This window comes from Delphinus delphis, chromosome 20 (assembly GCF_949987515.2).
Source record: "Delphinus delphis chromosome 20, mDelDel1.2, whole genome shotgun sequence".
Lineage (NCBI taxonomy): Eukaryota > Metazoa > Chordata > Mammalia > Artiodactyla > Delphinidae > Delphinus > Delphinus delphis.
The window spans coordinates 47,154,214-47,181,227 of NC_082702.1; the positions used below are offsets into that span (position 1 = coordinate 47,154,214).

The following is a 27,014-nucleotide window of genomic DNA, read 5'->3' on the forward strand; positions in this document are numbered from 1 at the left end:
GGAGAAAAATACTGAGATGGATTTCACAGCCTTGTTGGAGAGTTTGGGGAAAATGTGATAGGGACACAGAAAATGAAGCAAACTAACAAATAACATACATACATAAAAGGAAATACAAGGGTAGTCCACACCTGGGCTCAGGGGAGGGGCAGTACAAGAGTGTTAATTCCTCCTCTTCCAAAACAGGAGTTGGTGCTTCTTAAAGACTAGAATTAACACGAAGTTAATAAATGATGTCTTTTTAAAAATGTCTAATATTGAAAAACAATAAATAACCATATACTAAACACAGTAGTTTAAATCACAAACAAAATAATACCAGAAGAACTAGCTAAAAGAGTTTAAAGTGGTTGCCTCTGGAAAGCAGGGCCCAGGCCTGGGTCAGGAGACTGCATAATACATTTTTTTTTTATAGATTTTTAAAATTTTATTTTATTTATTTTATCTTTGGCTGTATTGGGTCTTCGTTGCTGCACGTGGGCTTTCTCTAGTTGCAGCGAGCGGGGGCTACTCTTTGTTGCGGTGCGCGGGCTTCTCAATGGGGTGGCTTCTCTTGTTGCAGAACACGGGCTCTAGGCGCAAGGGCTCAGTAGTTGTGGCTCGCAGGCTCTAGAGCACAGGCTCAGTAGTTGTGGCGCTCAGGCTTAGTTGCTCCACAGCATGTGGGATCTTCCCGGACCAGGGCTCAAACCTGTGTTCCCCCGCATTGGCAGGCAGATTCTTAACCACTGGGCCACCAGGGAAGCCCTAATATATTTTGACTTTTCACACTATGCATCTGTATGACTTTGAACTGATAACCAACCTGGGTTAATAAATCTTAATGTGCCTTTTAGCAGAAAAAGAAAAGAAAGGAATTTTTCTGAGGAGTCATCAGTCTGGCTATTTCTTCATTGGAAAAGCTGGTGAAATGATCTGTTCCCCAGTGAGTGCACTGCTGAAATGACGAAAGAGATGAAAGCTAGAATACTCTTCCCGCACTTAATAGAAAAGGTTTTGCAGGATCATATTTATTTCTCAGTAGGGTTTGTACGCTGTTAAATTTTAGAAAGACAAAAATCTTAGATGCCTGCCCCTTCAGATATATGCTGTGCTGCAGAGTCAAAGAAAATCAGGGGAAATGGCTAAAAAGGGACATGCCTCTGTCAAATGAGAATTAGGAAGGGAAGTCTGAAATGTCACTGAGATTGTCATCAAGCCAGAAAGTTTGTTTTAAATAGGGGGAGGGAAGTAAAAAAGGCGATGAAAGGAAGTCTTTAAAGCCTTTCATTCTATATTCTGGTAGAATATAGCCATTATTAATACAGCCCATTCCTTCTTTCGCTCTCTCTACAAGCTGATTAAAAAAATAAGAAAGGAAGTTATGGTGGTTAGAGCAGGGCATTAATAAGATGGTCTGACTTCTGGGCTGCACTCCTAATTCACCTGCTGTGTGGGCTTGCCCCACCCTGGATAAATCACTCCGTCACATTTTTTACTTCAGTGACTGAGACGTAGACCAATTTAACTCTGTGAGAGGCCGTGAACATTGTTAATCATTAATACTCTGCAAGAGCCTCTGTGGAGAGAGGTACTGCAGCATCAGTTACTCATGATCATCTGGAAAGGCCAACAATCATCCATGACTTGCCTCCTCTTAAAGCACCTGGCCCACCATAGCTGTGGAAAGGTTTGCTTTTTTTCCTCCTGTAATTAATTAATCCAAACAAAACCCTTTAAAACAACAGAAACATGTGAAAAGAAACAGGAAAGAGGGTAATAATAAGGACAAACTGTTGCAACAATCCCACCCGTCCAGCCAATCTTGCCAAGCCTGAAATGCTCTGAAAAACATCTATCTGTATTTCCCTGGGATGTAGATACCAGGAAAAGGCTGCTTGCTGGCCAGCAGACCTAGCCTGGTGTTGTATAGGAGAAACCATTGGCTGGAAGTGGTGCAGTGGGTGGAGGAGGTTTCCACCAGAACGAAGGAGAGAGAGGGAGAAAAGGCCAGGTAAAGCACAGTAAGAAGCTTCTTGACCCACTTTTTAATTACTCTCACTAAACTGTTAAAAATAAGGCTAAAAAACAAAAACAAAAGGTGGAACACTCCCAGCACAATCTAAACCCCACCAAACTGAAAAAAGTCTGGAGAAAAGAAGACCTCCTATTCAGCAGGTCAGTTGATGGGCTAAGGGAATGCGTATGGAGGATGAGAAATGGCGCAGCTGCCCCTAAAATCAGTCTCCCTGTGAATACATTCCATGGACTCAACTAATTCAGTGATCCTTCTAGAGCCAGCCATCTATTTCATGTTGGCCTCACATCTTATAAATGCTGTAACCTACCCCCTAGTCAGGTTTCAAATACTCCTAGCTCTCTTGATTTACAATGAAACGTTGACTATCAGAACATGAAGTATGTATTTGCCATAAGTCTTGTCAGTGACTCTTTGCCGTTTGGGGGGAAAAAACCTTAATTTAGTTTATGCATATGGTCAAAATACAAAATGACCAAAATAATCCCCTAGCCACCGATTCTTTTTCTCTGAAGCAACAACTGTTTACCAGTTCCTGGTGTCCTTGTGCAGTGTTCTCTGCATATGCAATCACTGACAGTCCACAGGCTATCTCCTCCAGAAGCTGATTTCCTAGAGCTGTAGGTAGGACCTAATTTCCTATCTGAACACTTAAATCTCCGTATATTTAGTTTTTATTGGGGTCTGGAAATAAAGCTCTGCAAGTCAGAATTTTAAAATCTGCTTCTTCCTGCCAGAGCTATTTCATGCATATCCAAGCAGTGTACATTTGTATATATTCTCTCCCCATCCTGCACATAAATGATTGTATACCTCTACACTATCCTGCTCCTGGCTTTTTTAACTTATTTATGTATTCCAGGGATCACTGTGTATCAGTACATAGAGCACTTTCTCTTTTCCAAGCTGCGTGTTGTTCTATTGTATGGAAGAACCATAATTTATCAGGCAGGCACTACTATGGACTTCAATGACAATCTTTTACCATTACAAACACGGAGAGCCACATCCTTGTCAAAGCACTATTATCTAACTTTGGGATCTCTGCCAATCTTGTGAAAAATAGCATCTCCTTGTCATTTAAATTTGTTTCTCTTTTTATTAGGGAAACTCAGCGTCTTTTCTAATGTGTAAGAGCCATTTATATTTCCGTTCTGGTGAGTTTTCTTTGCCCTTTTAAAAACTGGGTGGTTGATATGTTTCTTATTGATTTGTAGAGGCTCTTACTAGGGAAATTTGTACCTTGTTTGGATTTAGTCGCAAATGGCTTTCTCCTAGTTTGTTCTTTGTCCTTGTTTATGGTGGTCTTTGCCATGGGTTTTTCTTGGCTTTTTTTTTTTTAGGAATGTATCAGCATTCTTTTAAAAAGGCTTCAATCAAACTAAATGTCCATCGACAGATGAATGGATAAAGATATGGTGTGTGTGTATATGTGTATAGTAGAATATTACTCAGCCATAAAAAAGAATGAAATAATGCTATTTGCAGCAACATGGATGGACCTAGAGATTATCATACTAAGTGGAGTAAGACAGACAGAGAAAGACAACTATCATATGGTATGGCTTATATATAGAATCTAAAATATGACACAAATGAACTTATATACAAAACAGAAACAGACCCACAGACATAGAAAACAAACTTACAGCTACCAAAGGGGAAAGGGAGGGAGGGATAAATAAGGAGTTTGGGATCAGGAGATACACACTACTATATATAAGACAGATAAGCAACAAGCACAGGGAACTATACTCAATATTTTGTAATAACCTATAAGGGAAAAGAATCTGAAAAAGAATACATATATATGTATAACTGAATCACTTTGCTCTACACATGAAACTAACACAACATTGTAAATCAACTATACCTCAATAAAAATAAAATAAAATAAAAAGACTTCAACTGTGCTGTGTCTTAGTTAAATTGGACTTCCCTACTAAGGCAGGTGACATCAGAATGGTCTGTTTGCAGAGGGGAATGATCCAGCTGAAGTGAGAAGATGACGGTGCGGGATTAAGGGGATAAACACAGGAACAGGCAAGGTCACTGAGAGGAGCAGGGCACGCAGTGGATGGGGGACGAATACGGTACTAGGAAGGGCAGGATCCACAGGTACAGGCGCTGGACAGATGGCGGAGCTGCTGCTTCTAAACTTTCTCCTTTTTTTTTTTGGGTGGGGGGGCAAACTGTCCTACTTTGAAGCACAGGTCCTGAGGCTTTACTGCCCCTTGTCCCTCCTTATTGTCACCAGCTACGGCCTTCTCCAGTCACTCCCTTGTCACTGACAGCTTGTTTGTTCTTAGCCTCTATCAGATGATTTCAATATCCACAGATGATCCAAACTTGTTCTCTCAATTTTTCAAATTTCTCAGAGTCAGGTAACTTTCTCTTTAGTCCAACTCAGCCACCTATTTGCATAGGCTTTCTCTGACAATCCAACAAACCTCCACAACCTTTACTTCAAAGGTTCTACTCTCTGATCATTTCCTCTTACCGTTCTTGGCTCAAATGCTTTAGTACTTCCACTAACTTCAATGGCAAATCCAGGAAGGAGGAGGAAAGAGAATTTGGAAGCAGTGATGGGGTACAAGGAAGATATTTATTTCAACTCCAGGTTTTGGGAAATGAAAAGTGTAGGAGAAAAAACAGCAGCCCCCTGAGGTTGCTGTAGGGGAAGCAGTGTTTCCAGGGGACCACTTGGCCCAGTTTCAGTGAAGGCATAAGGTAAAGGGATTATTCATCAAGGAAGCTGAATCAGCAGGGGCTCGGAATGTATCACCCCAAAATATGCCACTTTGGCCTATTGATATTTTGAATTAAAGGTACTTGAGAAATAGCCAGTAAAAGAAGGACACTGATCCTCCTTTGTCCCGGTAATCAGCAGGAGATAACCTCCCACGGGAAAGGTACCAGAGGGGTAGAGGGCATCCTTCTCACCAGATATAGGGAATCCAGGGCCAAGAATGCTGAATAAACCAACCTTGTTACTTCTTCACCAATTTACTACCCCAAGCCCAAACCCCTTTGTCTTGTCAGTTCTTCACAAATTTATTGTTTCTTTATCTAAAAGGTATAAAAGCTTCCTGTTTTGGTCACTTCTTTCAGTCTCATATTTTTGTGGGGCACTGGTACATACAAAATTAGATTTGTTTTTCTCCTGTTAATCAGTCTTATGTCAATTTAATTATTAGACTAGCCAAAGGATCTAGGAGGGAAGAAGGGAGAGTTTTTCCACTCCTACAAAACTGAAGGGAGGTCACTGAGCTCAAACTACATGCAGGTATGAAAGGATAGGGAGGGACGTGGTGGGGATAAGAATCTTAAAGATGAGCGCAATCTGGAGGCCTGGACTTGTGGTGGCATCCACAGTGGATGTCAGAGTAGACCGTGACCGAGGGCTCTGGGCGGCTGCTTTCGCCTGTGTCTACAGATGTCACTGCTGTCAGGAGCATACAGCTGCTCAAGTTCCGGATTACTGACCTAAGGCATTTTCTGCTGAGTTTTCTCCCCCTTTATCAATGCTTCTTTTGTTTCCCCCTTTAATTTTTCTGGACAACATCCCTCTGGTAATTCTATAAAATAGGAATCATGAGCAGGAAACTGAGTTCTTGCACACGTGAAAAATGCCTTCACTGGCCCTTAATACCTGAGGGATAGCTTCCCTGGGTATGGGCTCTTAGGTTCTACAGTATTTTCTCTCAGAACTATGAATATGTTGTTTCATCATCCTCTTGCATCCAGAGTTGCCAATAAGACTCTGATACCAACACGATTCTTGCTTCTTTATAGGCTGGACTGTTTTCTCTACCTGGAAGCTTTTAGGATTTTTCCTTATCCTAGTCTTCTGAGACTTCAATTATATGTGTAAAACATATAAGTAAGCCCTCTTAACTTGATATATTCACAGTGGGCCCTTTCATTCTAAGGGTCTTATTTTCTTCTGTTTGGGAAATTTTCTTCTGTTATTTCTTTGGGTATTTGTTCCCCCCTCCATTTCTTCTCTCTTACCCCCAGAACTCATATTCTATGAACCCCAAAACTTCTGAAATGACTCCCTTTGTTATGGTTACTTTTCTGTCAGCCTATCTCTTTATGATTTTATAACCTAGGAAAATTCTTTGGCTCTTTCCTCTGCTCACTACTAATTCTCTTTAGCTGTATCTATTAGACTATGGAGTCCCTTTAATGAGGTTCTAGCTAAACAATCATGTTTTATTTCCAAGATCTAGGAGATAAAATTCATTCTTTCCTATAAGAGTCTGTTCTCGTTTCATGAATGAATTTTTTTTTTTTTTTTGCGGTACGCGGGCCTCTCACTGATGTGGCCTCTCCCATCACGGAGCACAGGCTCCGGACGCGCAGGCTCAGCGGCCATGGCTCACGGGCCCAGCCGCTCCGCAGCATGTGGGATCCTCCCGGACCGGGGCACGAACCCGCGTCCCCTGCATCGGCAGGCGGACTCTCAACCACTGAGCCACCAGGGAAGCCCGAAATATTTTCTTTTTATTCCTTTCAGGGTATAAACATACTTCCCTTTAAGTCTCCTTTACATTCTATTTACAGTAGTTGGAGCCTCCAATGTTAGCTTTTCAATTTCTTGAGTCTGGAGCTTCTCTCATGACTCTGGTTTTTTTGTGGCTTGATTTGTGCTAGTTCAAGTGATGTTCTAGCTCCCCAGTGTGTAAATGCTGCAACCATTCACCACAGCCGTGTCCAGTAATTACATGGGAGGGGTGGGACATTCAGGACTTCTGGATTCCGGTTTCTACCTTTAATATGATTCCATCTGCCTTCTGTCCTTCAGGAATTCCTCAAACTTCCAGATTATCCAGAACATTCTTTTTTTCCAACATTGTTAAAAACATGTATCTTTCTGATATATTTAGGAATTTGGGGCAAATGTGTGGCAGCATGTGTTCAATTTACCATCCTGAGCCGTCTTAGCAGTGGCCATTTAGCACTGACCAGGTAGAGAGTGTTTAAATACGAACCACCAATACCAAGTACCTGACAGATAAATGCCTTACAGTAGAAGAGAGATTCCTTAGAAGTCTCTAAGTGGCATATGGAGAAGACGATTGATCTCTTTTCTTTTCTTTGCTTACCTCCTTACAAAGCCTCCTATCACTTTCTATGATTTTCCAGGTACTGGTTTGGGGATGCCTCAATAGGACAAACTCTTCTGGTTAATGAAATAATAACTGTAAGTTAATCAACAAGCACTTTGGTTTTCTAAACCAAATGTAACACTAGCCTAATGAGTCATGAATCAGTTCATCAGAATCTAATCAACTAGTAAAATCACATTTCTAGAATTGCAAAGCTGAGAAATGACCCTGTAGCAGAGGTATCTACAACAACCTTCAAATCATAGAACATCACAATCAATCACTAAAAGAAAAAATAATTTGGAGGAAGAAATAATGTCTGGCTCTTAAAGATAACCTAATTTAAAGGAGACTATTCTTTCTCCAATAAGTTGAAGACAGGATCTGCCTCCGTTAATAAATGCTGGGTTCATAACATTTACTTACAGAAGTAAACGTTCCTTTGCTTTTCCCTATACTGAAATGTTTACACAAAAATCAAATACTTCCATTGCTCAATTCAAAGCAGTTTCTTGTCAGAGTAATGGGTGGGAAATCCTTCAATAAAATGTCATTGCCTTGGGGTAAAATGCAACATAAAAAATACAAGACCACTTCTATTAAGGTTCTTCAATAAGAGGAAAATATTTCTTTAAATGATATTTCTATCTGCAAGTGAAGTTAATGTTCAAATTTTAAAATTTCAGAAATCAAAGCCCCCTGGTGGATTCTCCACTTCTCTGCCATGTGGTTCTTTCCCCCCCTTCTCTTTCTCATTTGCTAAGTAAGAAAGAGTTAACTCATAAATTAGAGGAATGTTATTTCAGCTCCAAAGAAAGCTTTTAAGGAGAGGGTCAATGCAAGGACCAGATTCTTCATTAACTCATTAACAAGACAGGTCACTGTGGCCTCAGGGTTCATTTATCAGCAGGAAAACCTCAGCTGGTAATGGCTGGTTGTTTCCTGCACATCTCAAAATTCAGAATGGAGAAGTAGACTCCATTGTGAGTCTGTTTCCTGACTTGGAAGGAAAGAAAATATTTTCATGATGACTATTCTTTTCTCAGGCTGGTGTTACATTTGGCTCAAAGGCACAATGGGCAAGCGTGGGGCTTCTACTCCCACAGCACTTTCTAATGCTTTTTTGTTCCCAGTTAATTACGTTGTAATGATGCTATGTATAACCTCACTGGGTTTCACCAAGGAGGCACTAGTTTTTAAATGAATTTTTATGTAAGTGTTAATATCTGTAAATTAGGCAAGCTGTAGCAGTAACTGCCTGCCCATCCACCTGAACCACATATACCATCAGCTACAGTTCTCTTCGGTGGCTACTGTTCTTGACTGTGAACTACTGTTCATAGCCCACAATGGATTCAAAGCTATTAATAACCCTATGAAAACCCAACTAGTTTTGCTATAATGTTCAGAAAGGCTTTCTTCTGTAACGTTGAGGTTGGCATCTACTTTGAGGAAGAAAACCATGAAAAACTGAGCAATCATTGTGCTCTCAAAAGAAGACTGGTAGTTTCTCTCCAAAATACGTGACTGGTTGGATTAGCAGAGAGCTTAAAGCAAAACTCCAAACTAAAATCTCTCAGTGGGGGAACTGTAAGTAGAGCTTCTGTGCACTTGGCACTGCTCTGGCAATTAAGCTTTGGGAAGGCTTGCTGCAAACTGCAGGTTGCAGCAGGGAAGAGGGGGAAGAAAAAAAGACCTGATTTCTCACCCTCCCCTCATAGCCCTGAACCAGCAATGCTGACATACCTTCCACAGCTCCAAGAAAAGGCAGCCACAGCATTTCTGGAGGAGTTAAAGCTGTTGTGCTTTCTCTCCACCTCTAGCGTTTTGCATCTGCCACCATTTCTAAGGCTCCCCGTCTGTGTTCGTTCTACTGCTCTTCTCCAGCAGCTAGTCTGGAAGGCAGTATGGTACAACTGAAAAGACCGGGCTGGAAGCATCAAAAGCTCTAGGTCTTCGGACTTTGCTCTGGTCCTTAGCCTCTCTGAACTCCCTATCCCACGTTCTTTTTAATTTCTAAAACTCTACTGGCGTTTTCTTAATTGCTAATACTTGTACAGCACACAAATTCCACGCTAAACACTTCAAATACGCACTTCAGGTGCCTGAATATCACAGGCCATGCCAAGGATGTTCCCAGTTGCTAGCACGCTGCCAGAAAATCCACTGCCAGGACCAATTTGTGGAGTTTGCTGCACTAGAGGTTTTATAATCCTCTATTGACATCAGAATTTACTTTTTATTATAAAATGTAGAGAATAGTGGTGCTTTCTAATTGTTATTTTTGGGAAGAAAATCTTGGATTTTGGAAAAGCATTACTCACTATAGCTACACATCCATGCTGGCACTTCTATTTTCACTGATATCCTTCCCTACTCCCCAGGAGGAAAAAGTCAGTACAACAGGAACTTATGTGTACAAAACTCTGCTATGTCTCTGCTTCCTAAAAGCTTTGGCAAAAGAAGAGTGGTTTCTTTACCAGCTGACTCATTAACAGAAAGACAGTAAAAGTTTGTTTAATTAGAACAAGAGGGGCAGGTAGTAAGGAGGTCACTGCTGGCTCATCAGTTGCCATCCCGAGTGGCTGCCAACGCCAAATGCAGTTCAGGTTCTGACCGATTCCTATGGTATCAGAGTGCCTGTTTCTGTATCTGCACATGAAAGCAGAAGAATTCTTTCTCTAGGCTCTTACTTGGGAGAAGAAGAAAAAACACTTTGCGGTTAGGTGGTTTGGTTAAGAGTCAGGAACCTCATCTTGCCTTTGGAAGAAACCTAAGATCAGTGACTCTCAATCATGGGCAATTTTGCCCCCAGGGAACACTTAGCAATGTGTGGAGACATCGGGGTAGTCATAACTTGGGGAGAGAGGAAGAGGTATGACTGGCACCTAGGGGGCAGAGGCTGGGGATGCTGCTTAACAGCCTGCAATGTACAGGACAGTTCTCCACAACAAAGGACTATCCAGCCCAAGTGTGAGGGAAGCAGGGGCTGAGAAGCCCTGCCAGAGGTGAAACAGCACTCCTTCCATCCCAGGAAGCAGCTCTGCTGCAACGACGACAGCAGTCTCCCTGACACAGCGCACTGAGCTCCTTGGAAACATACAAGATTTAACATCTGGTCCATCAGTGAACATTCCCTATGAGCTCTAACTTCTGGTTGTTCTTGGGAAGATGGAGACTCGCTTGAGAGAACAAAAAAGTCTCTAGACTGAATTTAGAATCTACTGCATGATACTAAACATTTCTAAATAACATTCAGCAAAACCCTTTCACATTTTAGCTGGTTAGAGAACAAAACAAGGGTGGCACTAGATAGCCAGTTTTCTCTGTGTGCACATGTTCTCTCTTGTTTCATGACAGTTCCTTTGTTGAGGATTCTACCTTTGAGCAGTCCTCAAGTGGCCTGGGTACAGCCTGGCTACAATTCCTTCACACTAATGTGTTGACTCCATTTTTCTCCAGCAAAAAAGGCGCCGATCCGCATCATGTAGATGGGAAGCAAATGCTAATGGAACTGTTCCAAGAAGGAAAGGAATTTTAGAGAAAATATATGTATATGACAAAACAGCTGGGGCAATTCCCACAGTCTTGAAGGAAGAATGAGGCCCCAGAGCACATGAGGAAAGCCTGGGAGGAGTTCATGACTTCATCACTAGTTCAATTATTTTAAAAGCTTCCAAATAGACACTAAGCAATAAGCTTTGGAACTGCCTTAGCTAGTACATACGCTAAGTAGAATTCTCAAAGGTGGCCTGATGAGCTAAAAATCATCAATATCCTAATATTGACTAACCCTACTACTTCCTGCTATATCACTTTAAATCGTTAATCAATGAAAGATCAGCTCATGCAAGGTTAATTTCCTAAGAAGGCAAAGAAAAGGGAATAATTCGGTGGATGATTTGATATTTGTGTAGACTGGGCAACAGATGAGTGTGCGACATTTTCTGCAGAATTTTAAAAAAGCATTTGTTTAATTATAAGGACATTTCAAGAATCTCAGTAAGGGGGCTTCCCTGCTGGCACAGTGCTTAAGAATCCGCCTGACAATGCAGGGGACACAGGTTTGTGCCCCGGTCCAGGAAGATCCCACATGCCGCGGAGTGGCTAGGCCCGTGAGCCATGGCCGCTGAGCCTGCGCGTCCGGAGCCTGTGCTCCGGAACGGGAGAGGCCACAATAGTGAGAGGGCTGCGTACCGCAAAAAACAAACAAAACCCAATGGACCACTGCTTCGCTGTTGGAGGAAACTAACTAACCTCCAGCAGGGGCGCACAAATTCTGAAGCCAATGAAAAGCTTGCCCTGTCAGTATATACAAGGCTTTTGGGGCCTATATAAGGTTTTTCATTGCTATACACAAACATAAAAAGGAATCAGGGTGATGACTGCACAAAAATGAGAATGTACTAAATACCACTGAATTGTATGCTTTAAGATGTCTCATTTTATGTTACATGAATTTCACCTCAATAAGTAAACAGAGGAATCAGGACTTAAACCACTTTAATTACTTTAGAAAACAAAATCATGGAGAGAATGCCTATTAGAAAAATACCTATAACATTAATGATACAATTCAGAACCAAACAATCATATTATAGCTCATGTACAGATGATGTTTTATAGTAGACATATATTCACATGAGAAGAATAGCAAAAAAAGAAGGAAAGCTGAATGAAAGACTACTCAAAGTAAATCTCTGAATGAAAATAATGATCTTTAAGAAGAGCCCAGGAGCAATATAATTTACAAAGAATATCCCTAAAAGCTGTGAGAGAGTTTGGTAATAGGAGATTAAAATCATTTGTCCCTCTTGTGACTGGTTTGAGGTAGACTAATGTGGAAGTAGGAATATAAGGAATGTGACAGAGTGAACTTTAAAATCTTGGGAACTGTTAGATCTCTTTAAGACACACGTTATTTGGTCCTAAGTTGGTGTCCAGCTGCCACAAGACCTGGTCAAGTAATCAGTGACTGCACTGAAGCTGCACCAGGGAATAATCAAGGCCTTCTTGCGATGAGGTCTGGAGGCTTCCGGGTTTCCACCCAAGAAGAAAGCGGAAATGTCCATTAAGAGAAAAATAACAGAAATGGATGATAGTGTGAGCAACACTGAATGATAGCTCAAATGTAAAGGTTCAGTGTTCACAATGCATCTCCCATGAGGACTCGCCTTGCTTAAATTCCGCTGTACACAGTGCTTACTAGTACCTGTCTAGTGTTAAGAACAGAATGGTAGTGAGATTATGCCCTGGATTCTGACATGAAAGCTCCTGGTGAAATGTAAATTAAGTAGCCCAAGGACCAGGAATTTTAATTTGCCAAAGTTCTCTTGGAGTACATGCCCTACTGCACATAGTAGCAAATGTACAGATAGGATGAAGGAAGTAAGAATAAACTACAAGATTTCTAGATATTCTACACGGTGCATACTTTGATGTTCCAAGATAACTCTAAAAACTTCCACTCAAAAAAAAGAGTCAACACTCCCTATGAAAGAGATTGGTATGCCATCCAAACTCTGGAAATAACCCTGCTCCATTCCTCTCTTCTGAGGTAGTATTTTGCTGCCTAATAAAGACTTGAAAATCCAGTCAGTCATCAGGACTTCCCCACCCCACCCCCAAAAAGTGACTGAGCTTTTCTTGGAAAAATGCGGATGGTCTCATCTATCCTTCCTAAGTGCCACAATGCATTTTGGGAGCTCAAGTTCAGTAACAGGTGTCAGTATTCCTTTGTTAATCAATAGAACACAAATCCAAAGTGACTTGGAAAAACTGAAAAGAACAAAGCAATAAAAATAAAATAAAATAAAAAAGATAAAGAGGGCTTCCCTGGTAGCGCAGCGGTTGAGAGTCCGCCTGCCGATGCAGGGGACACAGGTTCGTGTCCCAGTCCGGGAAGATCCCACATGCCGTGGAGCGGCTGGGTCCATGAGCCATGGCCGCTGAGCCTGTGCATCTGGAGCCTATGCTCCGCAACGGGAGAGGCCACAACAGTGAGAGGCCTGTGTACCGCAAAAAAAAAAAAAAGAGAAAGAGAAAAAAATAGCAACTTTACAGTAGAGAAACCTGGCAGACTCTCCTTTAACCAAATGATCAAAGTTAACATCACTAGCAACAAGTTGATACCACGTGTGATAAGAAGGGCACGTTTCCTCTCTGGCAGTCTTTCCAAACATCCATAATCCCAGTCTCATCATGAAGAGAACTCAAATGGAGGGACACTCTACAAAATACCTGATCAATACTCTTCAGAAGTGTCAAGCTCAAGAAAAATAAAGACTTAGAAGCTGTCACAGATTAGAGGAGACTGTGTAGAGATGGCAACTAACTGCAAGGTAGAATCAAGGTTTGGATTCTGGAACAAAGAAGGGACATTAGTGGGAAAACTGGTGAAATCCAAATAATGTCTGTTTCTTAGTTAATCGTATACCAATGTTAACGTCTTTCCTTTTTCCTCTATAAATTTATTTATTTATTTATTTATTGGCTGCATTGGGTCTTTGTTGCTGTTTGCGGGCTTCCTCTAGTTGCAGCGTCGCCGTGTGTGGTCTTCTCACTTAGGTGGTTTCTCTTGTTGTGGAGCATGGACTCTAGGAGTGCAGGCTTCAGTAGTTGTGGCATGCGGGCTCAGTAGTTGTGGCACATCGGTTTGGTTGCTCCGTGGCATGTGAGATCTTCCCGGACCAGGGCTCCAACCCGTGTCCCCTGCATTAGCAGGCGGATTCTCAACCACTGAGACACCAGGGAAGCCCCCAATGTTAATTTCTTAAAGTTTTCTTTCTTTTTTTTTTTTTAATTCATGGGCAATCCTCATATTTCTTTCTCTTATTTGTATTTGTTAATCAATTTCTAACGTGTGTGTGTGTGTGTGTGTGTGTGTGTGTGTGTGTGTGTGTGTGTTTTAAATTTATTTATTTATTTATTTGGTTATGCCGGGTCTTAGTTGCAGCTCACTGGTACCTCAGTTGTGGCCTGAGGGCTCCTTAGTTGTGGCATGCGAACTCTTAGTTGCAGCACGCATGTGATATCTAGCTCCCTAACCAGGGATTGAACCCAGGCCCCCTGCATTGGGAGTGCGGAGTCTTAAACACTGCACCACCAGAGAAGTCCCTATGTTTTAAATTCTACCAGTGATTTCCTAAATTTTTCAATTGGTATTATAAACCCTTCTATTTTTTTCCTAAGTAATATTTGAACAGATACATATGGACATACACAAATGATTCTTTTCTCCTTCACTCTCCCACTTCCCTAAACTCACATGACACTGAGTTTATGATCTGTTATTATTGTTTATCCTTCCAGATATGTTTTGACTCATTAGCATTCACTTTTGATTAATTTCTTAATTTTGATAAATGAATCAGGGTTATGTAAGATGTTTTAATATTACAGGAAGCTGGATGAAGGGTTCAGGGAAACTCTGTACTGTCTTTACAACTCTTCTGTAAATCTAAGATTATTTCAAAATAAAAATTAAATAACAACAACAATTTAAGCCCAAAGCCTAAAATTTCTTCAACTCTGCTTTGGTGGTCACTGTCTTGTCTTAAGTGGGAAAGAAATGCTCATCTAACATGAACAAGTGGAAGACTGGAGTAAACTGTACATAGTTTTTTCCTTTTTGGCTTACCTTCATTAAAACTTTACTGAGCGTGGGACTTCCCTGGTGGCACAGCAGTTAAGAATCCGCCTGCCAATGCAGAGGACACAAGTTTGAGCCCTGATCCTGGAAGATCCCACATGCCGCGGAGCAACTAAGCCTGTGCGGCACAACAACTGAGCCTCTAGAGCCCACGAGCCACAGCTACTGAGCCCACGTGCTGCAACTACTGAAGCCCACATGCCTAGAGCCCATGCTCTGCAGCAAGAGAAGCCACCACAATGAGAAGCCTGCACACCACAACAAAGAATAGCCCCCGCTTGCTGCAACTAGAGAGAGCCTGCACGCAGCAATGAGGACCCAATACAGCCATAAATAAAATAAATAAATTTATATATTAAAAAAAGCTTTACTGAGGGGACTTCCCTGGTGGCACAGTAGTTAAGAATCTGTCTGCCAATGCAGGGGACACGGGTTTGAGCCCTGGTCCGGGAAGATCCCACGTGCCGCGGAGCAAACTAAGCCGATGTGCCACAACTACTGAACTTGTGCTCTAGAGCCCGCAAGCCATAACTGCTGAGCCCGCGTGCTGCAACTACTGAAGCCCGTGAGCCTAGAGCTCGTGTTCTGCAACAAGAGAAGCCACTGCAGTGAGAAGCCCACAAACCGCAACAAAGAGCAGCTCCCGCTCACTGCAACTAGAGAAAAAGCCTGTGCGCAGCAATGAAGACCCAACGCAGCCAAAAACAAACAAACAAAAAAAACAAACAAAAAACCTTTACCGAGGTAATAATTTACTGCAAGCTCTTTTTTTGATATTGAGATATAATGTGCATGTCAAAAGATGTACTCTTTTAAAGTGTACCTTTCCGTGGTTATTAGTAAAGACACAAAGCTGTATAACCATCACTATCTAATTCTACAACATTTCCATTGACCCTCCCCCTGCCAAAAAAGAAACCCAAACGAAACCCTGTACCCATTAGCAGTCACCCGTCCTTCCTTATCCTGTCCAGCCGCAGACAACCTTTAACCTACTTTGTTTCTATAACTGCTTATTCTGGACATTTCATATAAGTAGAACCATACAGTATGTGGTCTTTTGTATTTGGCTTCTTTCATTTACCACAAAGTTTTCAAGGTTCATCTACGTTGTAGCCCAAATCAGTACTGTACTCATTTTCAAGGCCAAATAATATTCCATTGTATGGGTTTTACACATTTTATTTATCCATTCATCAGTTGATAGACATTTGGATTGTTTCCACCCTTTGGCTGCTATGAATATGTACTTGTATGGACAAGAGATATCCAGTTGTCCCGGTACCATCTGTCAAAGTGATTACACCTTCCCCATGTAGCTGTCTTGGCATTCTGGCCAAAAATCAATTGACTATAAACGTGAGGGTGTATTTCTGAACTCTCAATTCAATTCCACTGATCTATACATCTGTCCTTATGCCAGTACCACAATGTCTTGACTACTGTAGCTTTGTAGTAAGTTTTTAAAAAAATTTATTTATTTATGTATTTATTTATTTGACTGTGTTGGATCTTAGTTGCGGCATACAGGATGTTCACTGCAGCATGCGGAATCTTTTGTTGCAGCATGTGGGCTTCTCTCTAGTTGTGGCACTCGGGCTCTAGGGTGCGCAGGACTCAGTAGTTGTGGCGCACGAGCTCCAGTGTGCACAGGCTCAGTAGCTGCGGCTCACAGGCCCCAGAGCATGCGGGCTCAGTAGCTGTGGCACACAGGCTTAGTTGCCCCGTGGCATGCGGGATCCTAGTTCCCTGACCAGGGATCAAACCCATGTACCCTGCATTGGAAGGAGGATTCTTAACCACTGGACCACCAGGGAAGTCCCTGTACTAAGTTGTGTTTTTTTTTATAAATTTTTTTTTAAATTTTTATTTATTTATTTATGGCTGTGTTGGGTCTTCGTTTCTGTGCGAGGGCTTTCTCTAGTTGCGGCAAGCGGGGGCCACTCACTATCGCGGCCTCTCTTGTTGCGGAGCACAGGCTCCAGACGCGCAGGCTCAGTAATTGTGGCTCACGGGCCTAGTTGCTCCGCGGCATGTGGGATCTTCCCAGACCAGGGCTCGAACCCGTGTCCCCTGCATTGGCAGGCAGATTCTCAACCACTGCGCCACCAGGGAAGCCCCCGTACTAAGTTTTGAAGTTGGGAAATGTGAGTCCTTCAACTTTGCTGTTCTTTTTCAAAACTGTTTTGGCTATTGTGGGTCCCTTAAGTTTCCATATGATTTTTAGAATCAGCTTATCAATTTCTATAAAGAAGCCAGCTGGGATTCTGATAGGAGTTGCACTGAATCTGTAGATCAATTTTGGGAGTACAGCCACCTTAACAATATGAAGTCTCCCAATCAATGAAAACGGATGTCTTTCCATTTATTTAGATCTTTAATTTCTTTCAATAATATTTTATAGATTTCAGTGTACAAGTCTTAAACATCTTTTGTTAAATTTACTCCTAAGTATTTTACTCTTTTAGATGCTTTTGTAAGTAGAATTGTCTTCTTCATTTTGTTTTTGGATTGTCCATTTCTAATTTATTGAAATACAATTGATTTTTGTAGTATACTGATTTGTATCCTGCAACCTTGATGAATCTGTCTACTACTTCTCATAGTTTTTAGATGATTAATGAGGATTTTCTATATAAAAGATCATGTCATTTGTGAATAGAGATTTAACTTCTTTCTTTCCAATTTGGTTGCCTCTTACTTCATTTTCTTGTCTAAGTGCCCTGGCTAGAACCTCCAACACAATGCCAAATAGAAATAGCATGAGGGGACATCCTTGACTTCTTCCTATCTTAGGGGGAAAACAGCCAGTCTTTCATGATTAAGTATGATGTTAGCTGTGGTTTCGTTTTTCATAGATGCCCTTTTATTGGGTTGAGGAAGTTCCCTTCTGTTCTTAGTTTGTTGAGTATACTTCACTCCTTTATTGTTTTTCACAAGTGATTAATATTCCACTGTATGGATACAGTATAATAAGAAATGTATTTGGCCCCAGTTTCCTGGAACACAGCTCCCAAACCCCTTGGGATTTCCTGAGTGCTAACAGCATCTTTTGTTATTCATAGCAAGAGCTCCTTATGTTCACACTGGAGTTTATGCTAAACGAGGTGACTTAGGATAGTGCCCACAGATAGCTTCAGGACTGAGCTGGTCACAAGAAAGACCAAATGGTTAGAGGCCATCGACCTCTGGGAAGGGGAGGAGGGACAGAGATGAAGCTCTATAAAAACCTCTAAAGAGCAAAATGTGATGAGCTTCTGGGTTAGTAAACACACTGAGGTGTTGGGCGAGTGCTCCCAATACCTTACCCTATGCATCTCTTCCATTTGGCTGTTTCTGAGTTGTACTCTTAATACTAAACCGGTCAACATAAGTAAAATGCTTTCCTGAGTTCTGTGAGCCATCCTAGCCAATTACTAAACTTTAGGAGGGGGTCATTTAACCCCTGATTTATAATTTTTTTAAAAAATCTTTTTAAAAAAATAAATTTATTTATTTTTGGCTGAGTTGGGTCTTCGTTGCTGCGCATGGGCTTTCTCTAGTTGCGGTGAGTGAGGGCTACTCTTTGTTGCGGTGCGCGGGCTTCTCACTGTGGTGGCTTCTCTTGCTGCAGAGCACGGGTTCTAGGCACTCGGGCTTCAGCAGTTGTGGCTCGCAGGCTCTAGAGCGCAAGCTCAGTAGTAGTGGCGCACGGGCTTAGTTGCTCTGTGGCATGTGGGATCTTTCTGGACCAGGGCTCGAACTCGTGTCCCCTGCACTGGCAGACGGATTCTTAACCACTGTGCCACCAGGGAAGTCCCTGATTTATAATTATTTAGTCAGAAGCATGGATAGCCCGGGTTTTGCACTTGGTATCTCAAGGGGGGCTATTCTTATGGGACTGAGCCCTTATGCTGTGAGGTGTACATTAACTCCGGGCAGTGGCAGAACTGAATTAAACTGATGAACACTTAGGTGGTGTCTGGAGAATCACAGTATTGGTTGGTGTTGGAAAACACCCCAGAATGGATGTACGTTTTGTTTATCTGTTCATCAGTTGATGGACATTGGGTTGTTTCCACTTTTTGGGTACCATGATAATGCTGCTATGAACATTTGTGTACGTTTTTGTGTGGACATATTGTTTTCAGCTTTCTTGAGTATATATTTTGGAATAGAACTGTAGGTTTAAATGGTAAGTTTATGTTTAACTTTTTGAGGAACTGTCAAAATCTTTTCCAAAGCAATTATAGCATGCTGTATCCCACCAGTAACATACAAGGGTTTCAATTTCTCCACACCCTCACCAACATTTATTTCCATCTTTTTGATTATAGCCATACTAATAGGTGTGAAGTGGTATCTCACTGTGGTTTGATTTCCATGTCCCTAATGAATAATTATGCACTGCAAGTTTTTAACTAAATGTTATTTTAAAATTATTGCAGACATTTAATTGGATGCAACTTAAGCAAGGATAGCCTTAAATCATGTAGAAATCCTTGCCAGAAACCACGAAAACACATATGCATAAAACTATTCATTGTGGGACTCTTTTATAATAACAGAAGACTAGAGGGACTTCCCTGGTGGCCCAGTGGTTAAGAGTCCACCTTCCAGTGCAGGGGACGTGTGTTCAATCCCTAGTCGGGGAACTAGGATCCCACATGCCACAGGGCAACTAAGCCTGCACGTTCTAGAACCTTCTCATCACAACTACAGAGAAGCCTCCGTGCCCCAATGGAGACCCAATGAAGCTAAATAAAAAGATTAAAACAAACAAACAAAAAACCCAGAAGACTAGAAACAACCCAAATGTTTAATGAACAAAATTAACTGAATAAACTCTGGTACATTCATACGATGAAATACCTTGCATCTGAAAAAAATGAAAGAGGAAACTCTCTAAGTACTACTATCAAGTGATCTCCAGAATGTACAGTAAAAATGCAAGGCAGAGAAAACTGTATATAGGATACTATGTGTGTGTTAATCTAAGTAAAGAGAAATAAATGTATCTTTTTTTGTCAATGGAAGGATAAATCATTAAAAAAAGATTACTTATACTATAAAGAGAGAATAGGTAGAGGGAATAGAGACAGAAATTGAACTTATTTGAAAATTTGCTTTTATAGATTTTGCATTAAGTACAAAATAAAATTTAAGTAGAAACAAAAGCAATCTCTAAAAACTAAAAATGAAATAAAACAAATGAACTTAATATGTATCTACTTGGTAGCATCACAAAAAGAAATACTATTCCAGGTGACTTTACATCACAGTAATTTAGCTATACATTTCAAGTGAAATATACCCTAAGGACAAAAAAAACTGCAAAAACAAAACAAAAAACCTAACTTACACTATTTGTACTAATCCCACTTGGTGGTGGTACTAAGACTATTATGTGTACATTGTGAAATAAAGCAAATGGGTATTTGTGTGATATTCTATCAATCCTGCTGTTTGTTCTCAGTTTAAGAAGATAAAAGTTTCAGATTTAAGATAACCCGAGAGTCCTAAATTTGTTTCAGACGGAGCAGTACTGCCTTTACAGAAAGGAAATAAAAATAAAACAAAACAAAACTCTTTGTGTACTGAAAAGTCCTTGGGACAACGACCAACTCAGTAGTGCTAAAAAGAAACAACAGACCCAAAATGGAGTCACTTATGCTAAGCCCCATAAAAACTTAAAACTACTAACGTAACTGCAGTTTCACCTCTCCCAGGAGTGGAATTATAAACCAACCAGTCTGAAATTTCTTAGTCAGCACTAGAGAGGTAATCTACCTAAAATGCCCTGCCTTCCCCTAAAGGAAGGTATACCTTACCTGAAAAAATCCAGTTTTTAAATTTCCTTGTTCCACCCTCTTTCTGCTTATAAAAACTTTCCATTTTGTAAGGAGCACCTTTCTATCAATATTTGGTAGATGGGATGCTGCTTGATTCATGAATTGCTTAATAAAGTCATTAAGATCTTCAAATTTACTCTGCTGAATTTTGTTTTGTAACACTAGCAACTAACATTCCTTATCCCTAGTGTCTTGAAATAATGCTTCCCACTAAAAGGCAACAGGGGTCCTAGGTTAGATAACCTACACCAGGTCTGTGGCAAATGTACAAAATGAGCCTGGGATATTTTGTCATACCAGATAACCCGGAAGCTATCAAAGAGTATTAGGGTTATTGTCAAAAGGACTTGTGACCTTACTTGAAGAAGTACTCACTGACCAGATGAAACAATGTGGGAATCAATAAGGGTAATGACTGTAATACCCTTGATTGATTTGAAATAATATCAAATGTTTAAATTCATGAGTTCACAATAAAAAATACTAATTTGTATTTAACTGGAGGATGTTAGTGAATCAACTCATACTGAAAATGGGTACATAAAAAAGAAACAAGCATTTATCCTGTCTTTCCTATATGAATTGGGACCAAACAGATGAGGAAGAGTTGATATGTATATGAGTATTACAGCTAATAAATGAAGAGAGAATGACACCGTCACTGCTATAGGTTGACTTTGTCTCCCTGCTCTCTCCAATGCACACTGAAACAATCCCAGTGTGTTGGTATTTGGAGGTGGGGCTTTTGGGAGATGATTAGGTCATGAGGGTGAAGCCCTCACAAATGGGATTATTAGTATACTTAAAAAAGGAGGCCCTAGGGAACTCCCTTACCTCTTCCATTGTGAGAGGACAGTGAGAAGACATCTGTCCATGAGCCAGGAAGCGGGTTCTCACCAGATATTGAACCTGCCCGAGTCTTCGTCTTAGGATTCCCAGCCTCCAGAAATGTTTATAAGCCACCCAGTGTATAGTAATCTGTCACAGCAGCCTGAATGGACTAAAACAGTCTCCAGTTTGCAATCGTGGATGGATCTAGGATCTAGGATCATAACACCATAAAAAGAGAAAGCCAGACATTATGTGTCTCCTAATACAACATCACTCTGATACAGTTTTGAATATAAAACAGGATGTGGGAAACTCTACAGGACAAACTAGTTTCTTCAACAAAAACATAAGAAAAATAGATGGAATGGAGACCTAAAGATTAAAAGGGACTAAGAAGAGCAGTGGTTAAGAATCTGCCTGCCAATGCAGGGGACATGGGTTTGAGCCCTGGTCCGGGAAGATCCCACATGCCGTGGAGCCACTAAGCCTGTGCGCCATAACTACTGAGTCTGCGCTCTAGAGCCCGCATGCTGTAACTACTGAGCCCGTGTGCCACAACTACTGAAGCCCACACGCCTAGAGCCTGTGCTCCACAACAAGAGAAGCCACCACAATGAGAAGCCCGTGCACCGTAACAAAAAGCAGCCCCCGCTTGCCGCAACTAGAGAAAGCCCACACACAGCAATGAAGACCCAACGCAGCCACAAATTAAAAACAAATAAATAAATTTATTTTAAAAATAAAATAAAATAAAAGGGACTAAGAGATATATCAACCAATTATCATGCCTGAACCTTACTGAATCCTGATTCAAACAAACTAGAACATATGAGACAAACTGGATATTTAAACAATGATCGAATATTTGGTAATATTATGAAAACACTTACTTTTTTCAGGTGTGACATGGTATTATGATTCTGTTTAAAAAGAAGAGAAACATATTGAAATATTTATCGGTAAATATTTTTATTTTAGAGATATATATAAAATAATATTTATGAGTAAACTCACATATCTGAGATATGCTTCAAAATAATATGATGAGCCTAGACAGGGGTACAGACGAAGTAAGACTGGGTACTAATGGTTAATTATTGAAGCTGGGCTAAAAAAAGAAAAAAAATGGACCATGCTATTAGAGAGATAATAATTTAAAAATTCCTTACCAACAAAGTTCTTAAACCTTTCTTTCTTTCTTTTTTCAGTTTTGAAGATTTTTATCATTTTACTGAATCTCTGTCCTATGCCTCTTTCTGGGAACAGAATAGACTATTTTAATTGAAGTAGAATGCTTATACCCTCTACTATAACTAATTTTTATGTCTAAAAGAAGAATTTCCACAGAAACTACCATAAAAACCCACTCTAAAGAATCTTAATTATACCAATCATGTCTCCAATGAAGTAATATAAAACGTTAACTGTTTAAATATACAGTTGTCCTTCAGTATAAGGGAATGGTTCCAGGACCTTCTTTGGATACCAAAATCCGTGGATGATCAAGTCCTTTATATAAAATGGCAGAGTATATGTATATAACCTATACACATCCTCCTGAATACTTTAAATCATCTCTAGATTACTTAATACCTAATACAATGTAAATGCTATGTAAATAGTTGCTGGCCCTAAGCAAATTCAAGTTTTGTTTATTGGAACTTTCTGGAATCTTTTTTCTGCATATTTTCGAACCTGTGGATACGGAGAGCCAACTGTATAAGAGTTAAATGTGGATCTTAGCCTTCATGTAATTCCTGTTTCTCAAAGAATATTTAAAGTCCAGACAGAACGAAAGCCTCCATTTAGAAAACTGCCAGAGCAAATATACAAAGGGAAAATTCCTGCCTATTGTGGGAACAACAGGCACCTCACAACATGTCCATGGTCCCTCCTCCCGCAACCACAGCAGACATCAGTAATCAATCACTTCTTTCCTTCTTTCCTTCTGAATCTCCACAGAGCTTCATGGCAATATGATAACCAGATTAGTATTATTAGGTGTCAGGAAACCTATTTGCCACCCTTGTTTATCTTTCCTTCTTCACTTCCATCTCCTTGGAAAAGCATCATGATAGAGTGGAAGGAGCTCAGACTTTGGACTCAGATAAACCTGGGTGGGAATCTGGTTTCTGCCTCTTATTACTTTGGGCAAATGAACAAACCTATCTAAACCTGTTTCTTTATCTGTAAAATAAAACAATTCCCTAGGATTAGAGACGATACACATGAAGCAGCCATGGTGGGGGTTCACCAAACGATAACTATCATTACCACCCTCTCCTGAGGCTTGCTGAAGGAACACAGGATATAAAGCCGTTACTGCTTCCACTACCTGAGGGGTGGCAGAATGTCTACTAGAGCTGGGGAAAGGCATACTGGCCCACAAAGAAACAGTAAACTATTGCCTTTAAGAGGCAGTCCTACGGAGGAGTAATATGGGGAAGGTCTGCTGTGAACTGTGGTGACCTGTGATGAAAGAGCAGATAGGGGTGTACACAAGCCAAGTCACTCTTTAACTGGGCTAGAGATGACTGCTCCAGATTAACAACTAAGAAAAACTTGTTACAGAGTTAGTTGTAGGGGCACTTCTCTTTCCCCACTAGGATTTCAGTCCTTTGAGGACAGATACCCTTTTCTTCCTTCTCTGTATCCCTAGCACAACACTTTGCCAAAAATATTCTTCACTGTCAGGCAGTTAAAAGGGAAAGAGAGAAAGAGAGAGAGTGTGAGAAAGAAAGGGAGGAAGGGAGGGAGGGAGGCAGGAAGGATGGATGGATGGAAGGAAGGAAGGAAAGGGAATATTGACACTGACTGGTTCAAGATGGTGGAGTAGAAGGATGTGTGCTCACGCCCTGTTGCAAGAGGACCGGAATCACAACTAACTGCTGAACAATCATCAACAGGAAGACAATGGAACTCACCAAAAATGATACCCCACATCCAAAGACAAAGGAGAAGCCGCAATGAGACAGTACAGGGGGCGCAATCACAATAAAATCAAATCCCATGACCACTGGGTGGGTGACTCACAAACTGGAGAACACTTTTACCACAGAAGTCCACCCACTGGAGTGAAGGTTCTGGGCCCCATGTCAGGCTTCCCAGCCTGGGGGTCAGGCAATGGGAGGAGGAATTCCTAGAGAATCAGACTTTGAAGGCTAGCGGGATTTGATTGCAGGACTTCGAGAGGACTGGGGGAAACAGACTCCACTCTTGGAGGGATCGGGACCCAGGGAAAGGAGCAGTGACCCCACAGGAGACTGAACCAGACCTACCTGCTAGTGCTGGAGGGTCTCCTGCAGAGGTAGGGGGTGGCTGCAGCTCACCGTGGGTACAAGGACACTGGCTGGCAGCAGAAGTTCTGGGAAGTACTCCTTGGCGTGAGCCCTCCTAGAGTCCGCATTGGTTCCACCAAAGAGCCAGTTGGGTCCAGTGTTGGGTCGCCTCAGGCCAAACAACCAACAGGGAGGTAACCCAGCCCCACCCATCAGCAGACAAGTGGATAAAGTTTTACTGAGCTCTGCCCACCAGAGCAACAGCCAACTCTACCCACCACCAGTCCCTCCCATCAGGAAGCTTGCACAAGCCTCTTAGATAGCCTCATCCACCAGAGGGCAGACAGCAGAAGCAAAAAGAACTACAATCCTGCAGCCTGTGGAAGGAAAACCACATTCACAGAAAAACAGACAAGATGAAAAGGCAGAGGGCTATGTGCCAGATGAAGGAACAAGATAAAACCCCAGAAAAACAACTAAATGAAGTGGAGATAGGCAACCTTCCAGAAAAAGAATTCAGAATAATGATAGTGAAGATGATCCAGGACCTCGGAAAAAGAATGGAGGCAAAGATCGAGAAGATGCAAGAAATGTTTAACAAAGATCTACAAGAATTAAAGAACAAACAAACAGAGATGAACAATACAATACCTGAAATGAAAATTACACTAGAAGGAATCAATAGCAGAATAACTGAGGCAGAAGAATGGATAAGTGACCTGGAAGACAGAATGGTGGAATTCACTGCTGCGGAACAGAATAAAGAAAAAAGAATGAAAAGAAATGAAGACAGCCTAAGAGACCTCTGGGACAACATTAAATGCAACAACATTCACATTATAGGGGTCCCAGAAGGAGAAAAGAGAGAGAAAGGACCTGAGAAAATATCTGAAAAGATTATAGGCAAAAACTCCCCTAACATGGGAAAGGAAATAGCCACCCAAGTACAAGAAGCACAGAGAGGCCCATACAGGATAAACCCAAGGAGAAACACACTGAGACACAAAGAAATCAAACTGGCAAAAATTAAAGACAAAGAAAAATTATTGAAAGCAGCAAGGGAAAAACGACAAATAGCATACAAGGGAACTCCCATAAGGTTAACAGCTGATTTCTCAGCAGAAACTCTACAAGCCAGAAGGGAGTGGCATGATATACTTAAAATGATGAAAGGGAAGAAACTACAACCAAGATTACTCTACCCGGCAAGGATCTCATTCAGATTCAATGGAGAAATCAAAAGCTTTATAGACAAGCAAAAGCTAAGAGAATTCACCATCACCAAACCAGCTCTACAACAAATGCTAAAGGAACTTCTCTAACTGGGAAACACAAGAGAAGAAAAGGGCCTACAAAAACAAACCCATAACAATTAAGAAAATGGGAATAGGAACATACACATTGATAATTACCTTCAATGTGAATGGATTAAATGCTCCAAACAAAAGACACAAGCTCCCTGAATGGATACAGAAACAAGACCCATCTATATGCTGTCTACAAGAGACCCACTTCAGACCTAGGGACACATACAGACTGAAAGTGACGGGATGGAAAAAGATATTCCATGCAAACGGAAATCAAAAGAAAGCTGGAGTAGCAATACTCATATCAGATGAAATAGACTTTAAAATAAAGAATGTTACAAGAGACAAGGAAAGATGCTACATAATGATCAAGGAATCAATCCAAAAAGAAGATATAACAATTTTAAATTTATATGCACCCAACACGGGAGCACCTCAGTAATACATACAACAACTGCTAACAACTATAAAACAGGAAATTGACAGTAACACAGTAATAGTGGGGGATTTTAACACCTCACTTACACCAATGGACAGATCATCCAGACAGAAAATTAATAAGGAAACACAAGCTTTAAATGACACAATAGACCAGATAAGATTTAATTGATATTTATAGGACATTCCATCCAAAAACAGCAAATTACACTTTCTCAGCTGCACACAGAACATTCTCCAGGATACATTACATCTTGGGTCACAAATCAAGCATCAGTAAATTTAAGAAAACTGAAATCATATCAAGCATCTTTTCCGACCACAACACTATGAGATTAGAAATCAATTACAGAGAAAAAAACGTAAAAAACGTAAAAAACGCAAACACATGAGGCTAAACAATACATTACTAAATAATCAAGAGATCACTGAAGAAATCAAAGAGGAAATAAAAAAAACCTAGAGACAAATGACAATGAAAACATGACGATCCCAAACCTATGGGATGTGCAAAAGCAGTTCTAAGAGGGAAGTTTATAGCTATACA

General features: G+C 40.9%; 1 protein-coding gene and 1 long non-coding RNA gene across 3 annotated transcripts in view; both read right to left on the reverse strand.

Annotated features, from left to right (window-relative positions):
* CFDP1 (craniofacial development protein 1) overlaps positions 1-27,014 on the reverse strand; it is a 133,735-nt gene that overhangs the window by 26,025 nt on the left and 80,696 nt on the right. The gene's annotated exons all lie outside the window — the stretch shown is intronic.
* On the reverse strand, positions 191-25,433 carry LOC132416537 (uncharacterized). Its single transcript, XR_009517634.1, has 3 exons — positions 24,723-25,433; positions 22,335-22,364; positions 191-206 (listed from the first exon to the last, which is right to left on the reverse strand). It is a non-coding gene; the product is annotated as an uncharacterized lncRNA (long non-coding RNA).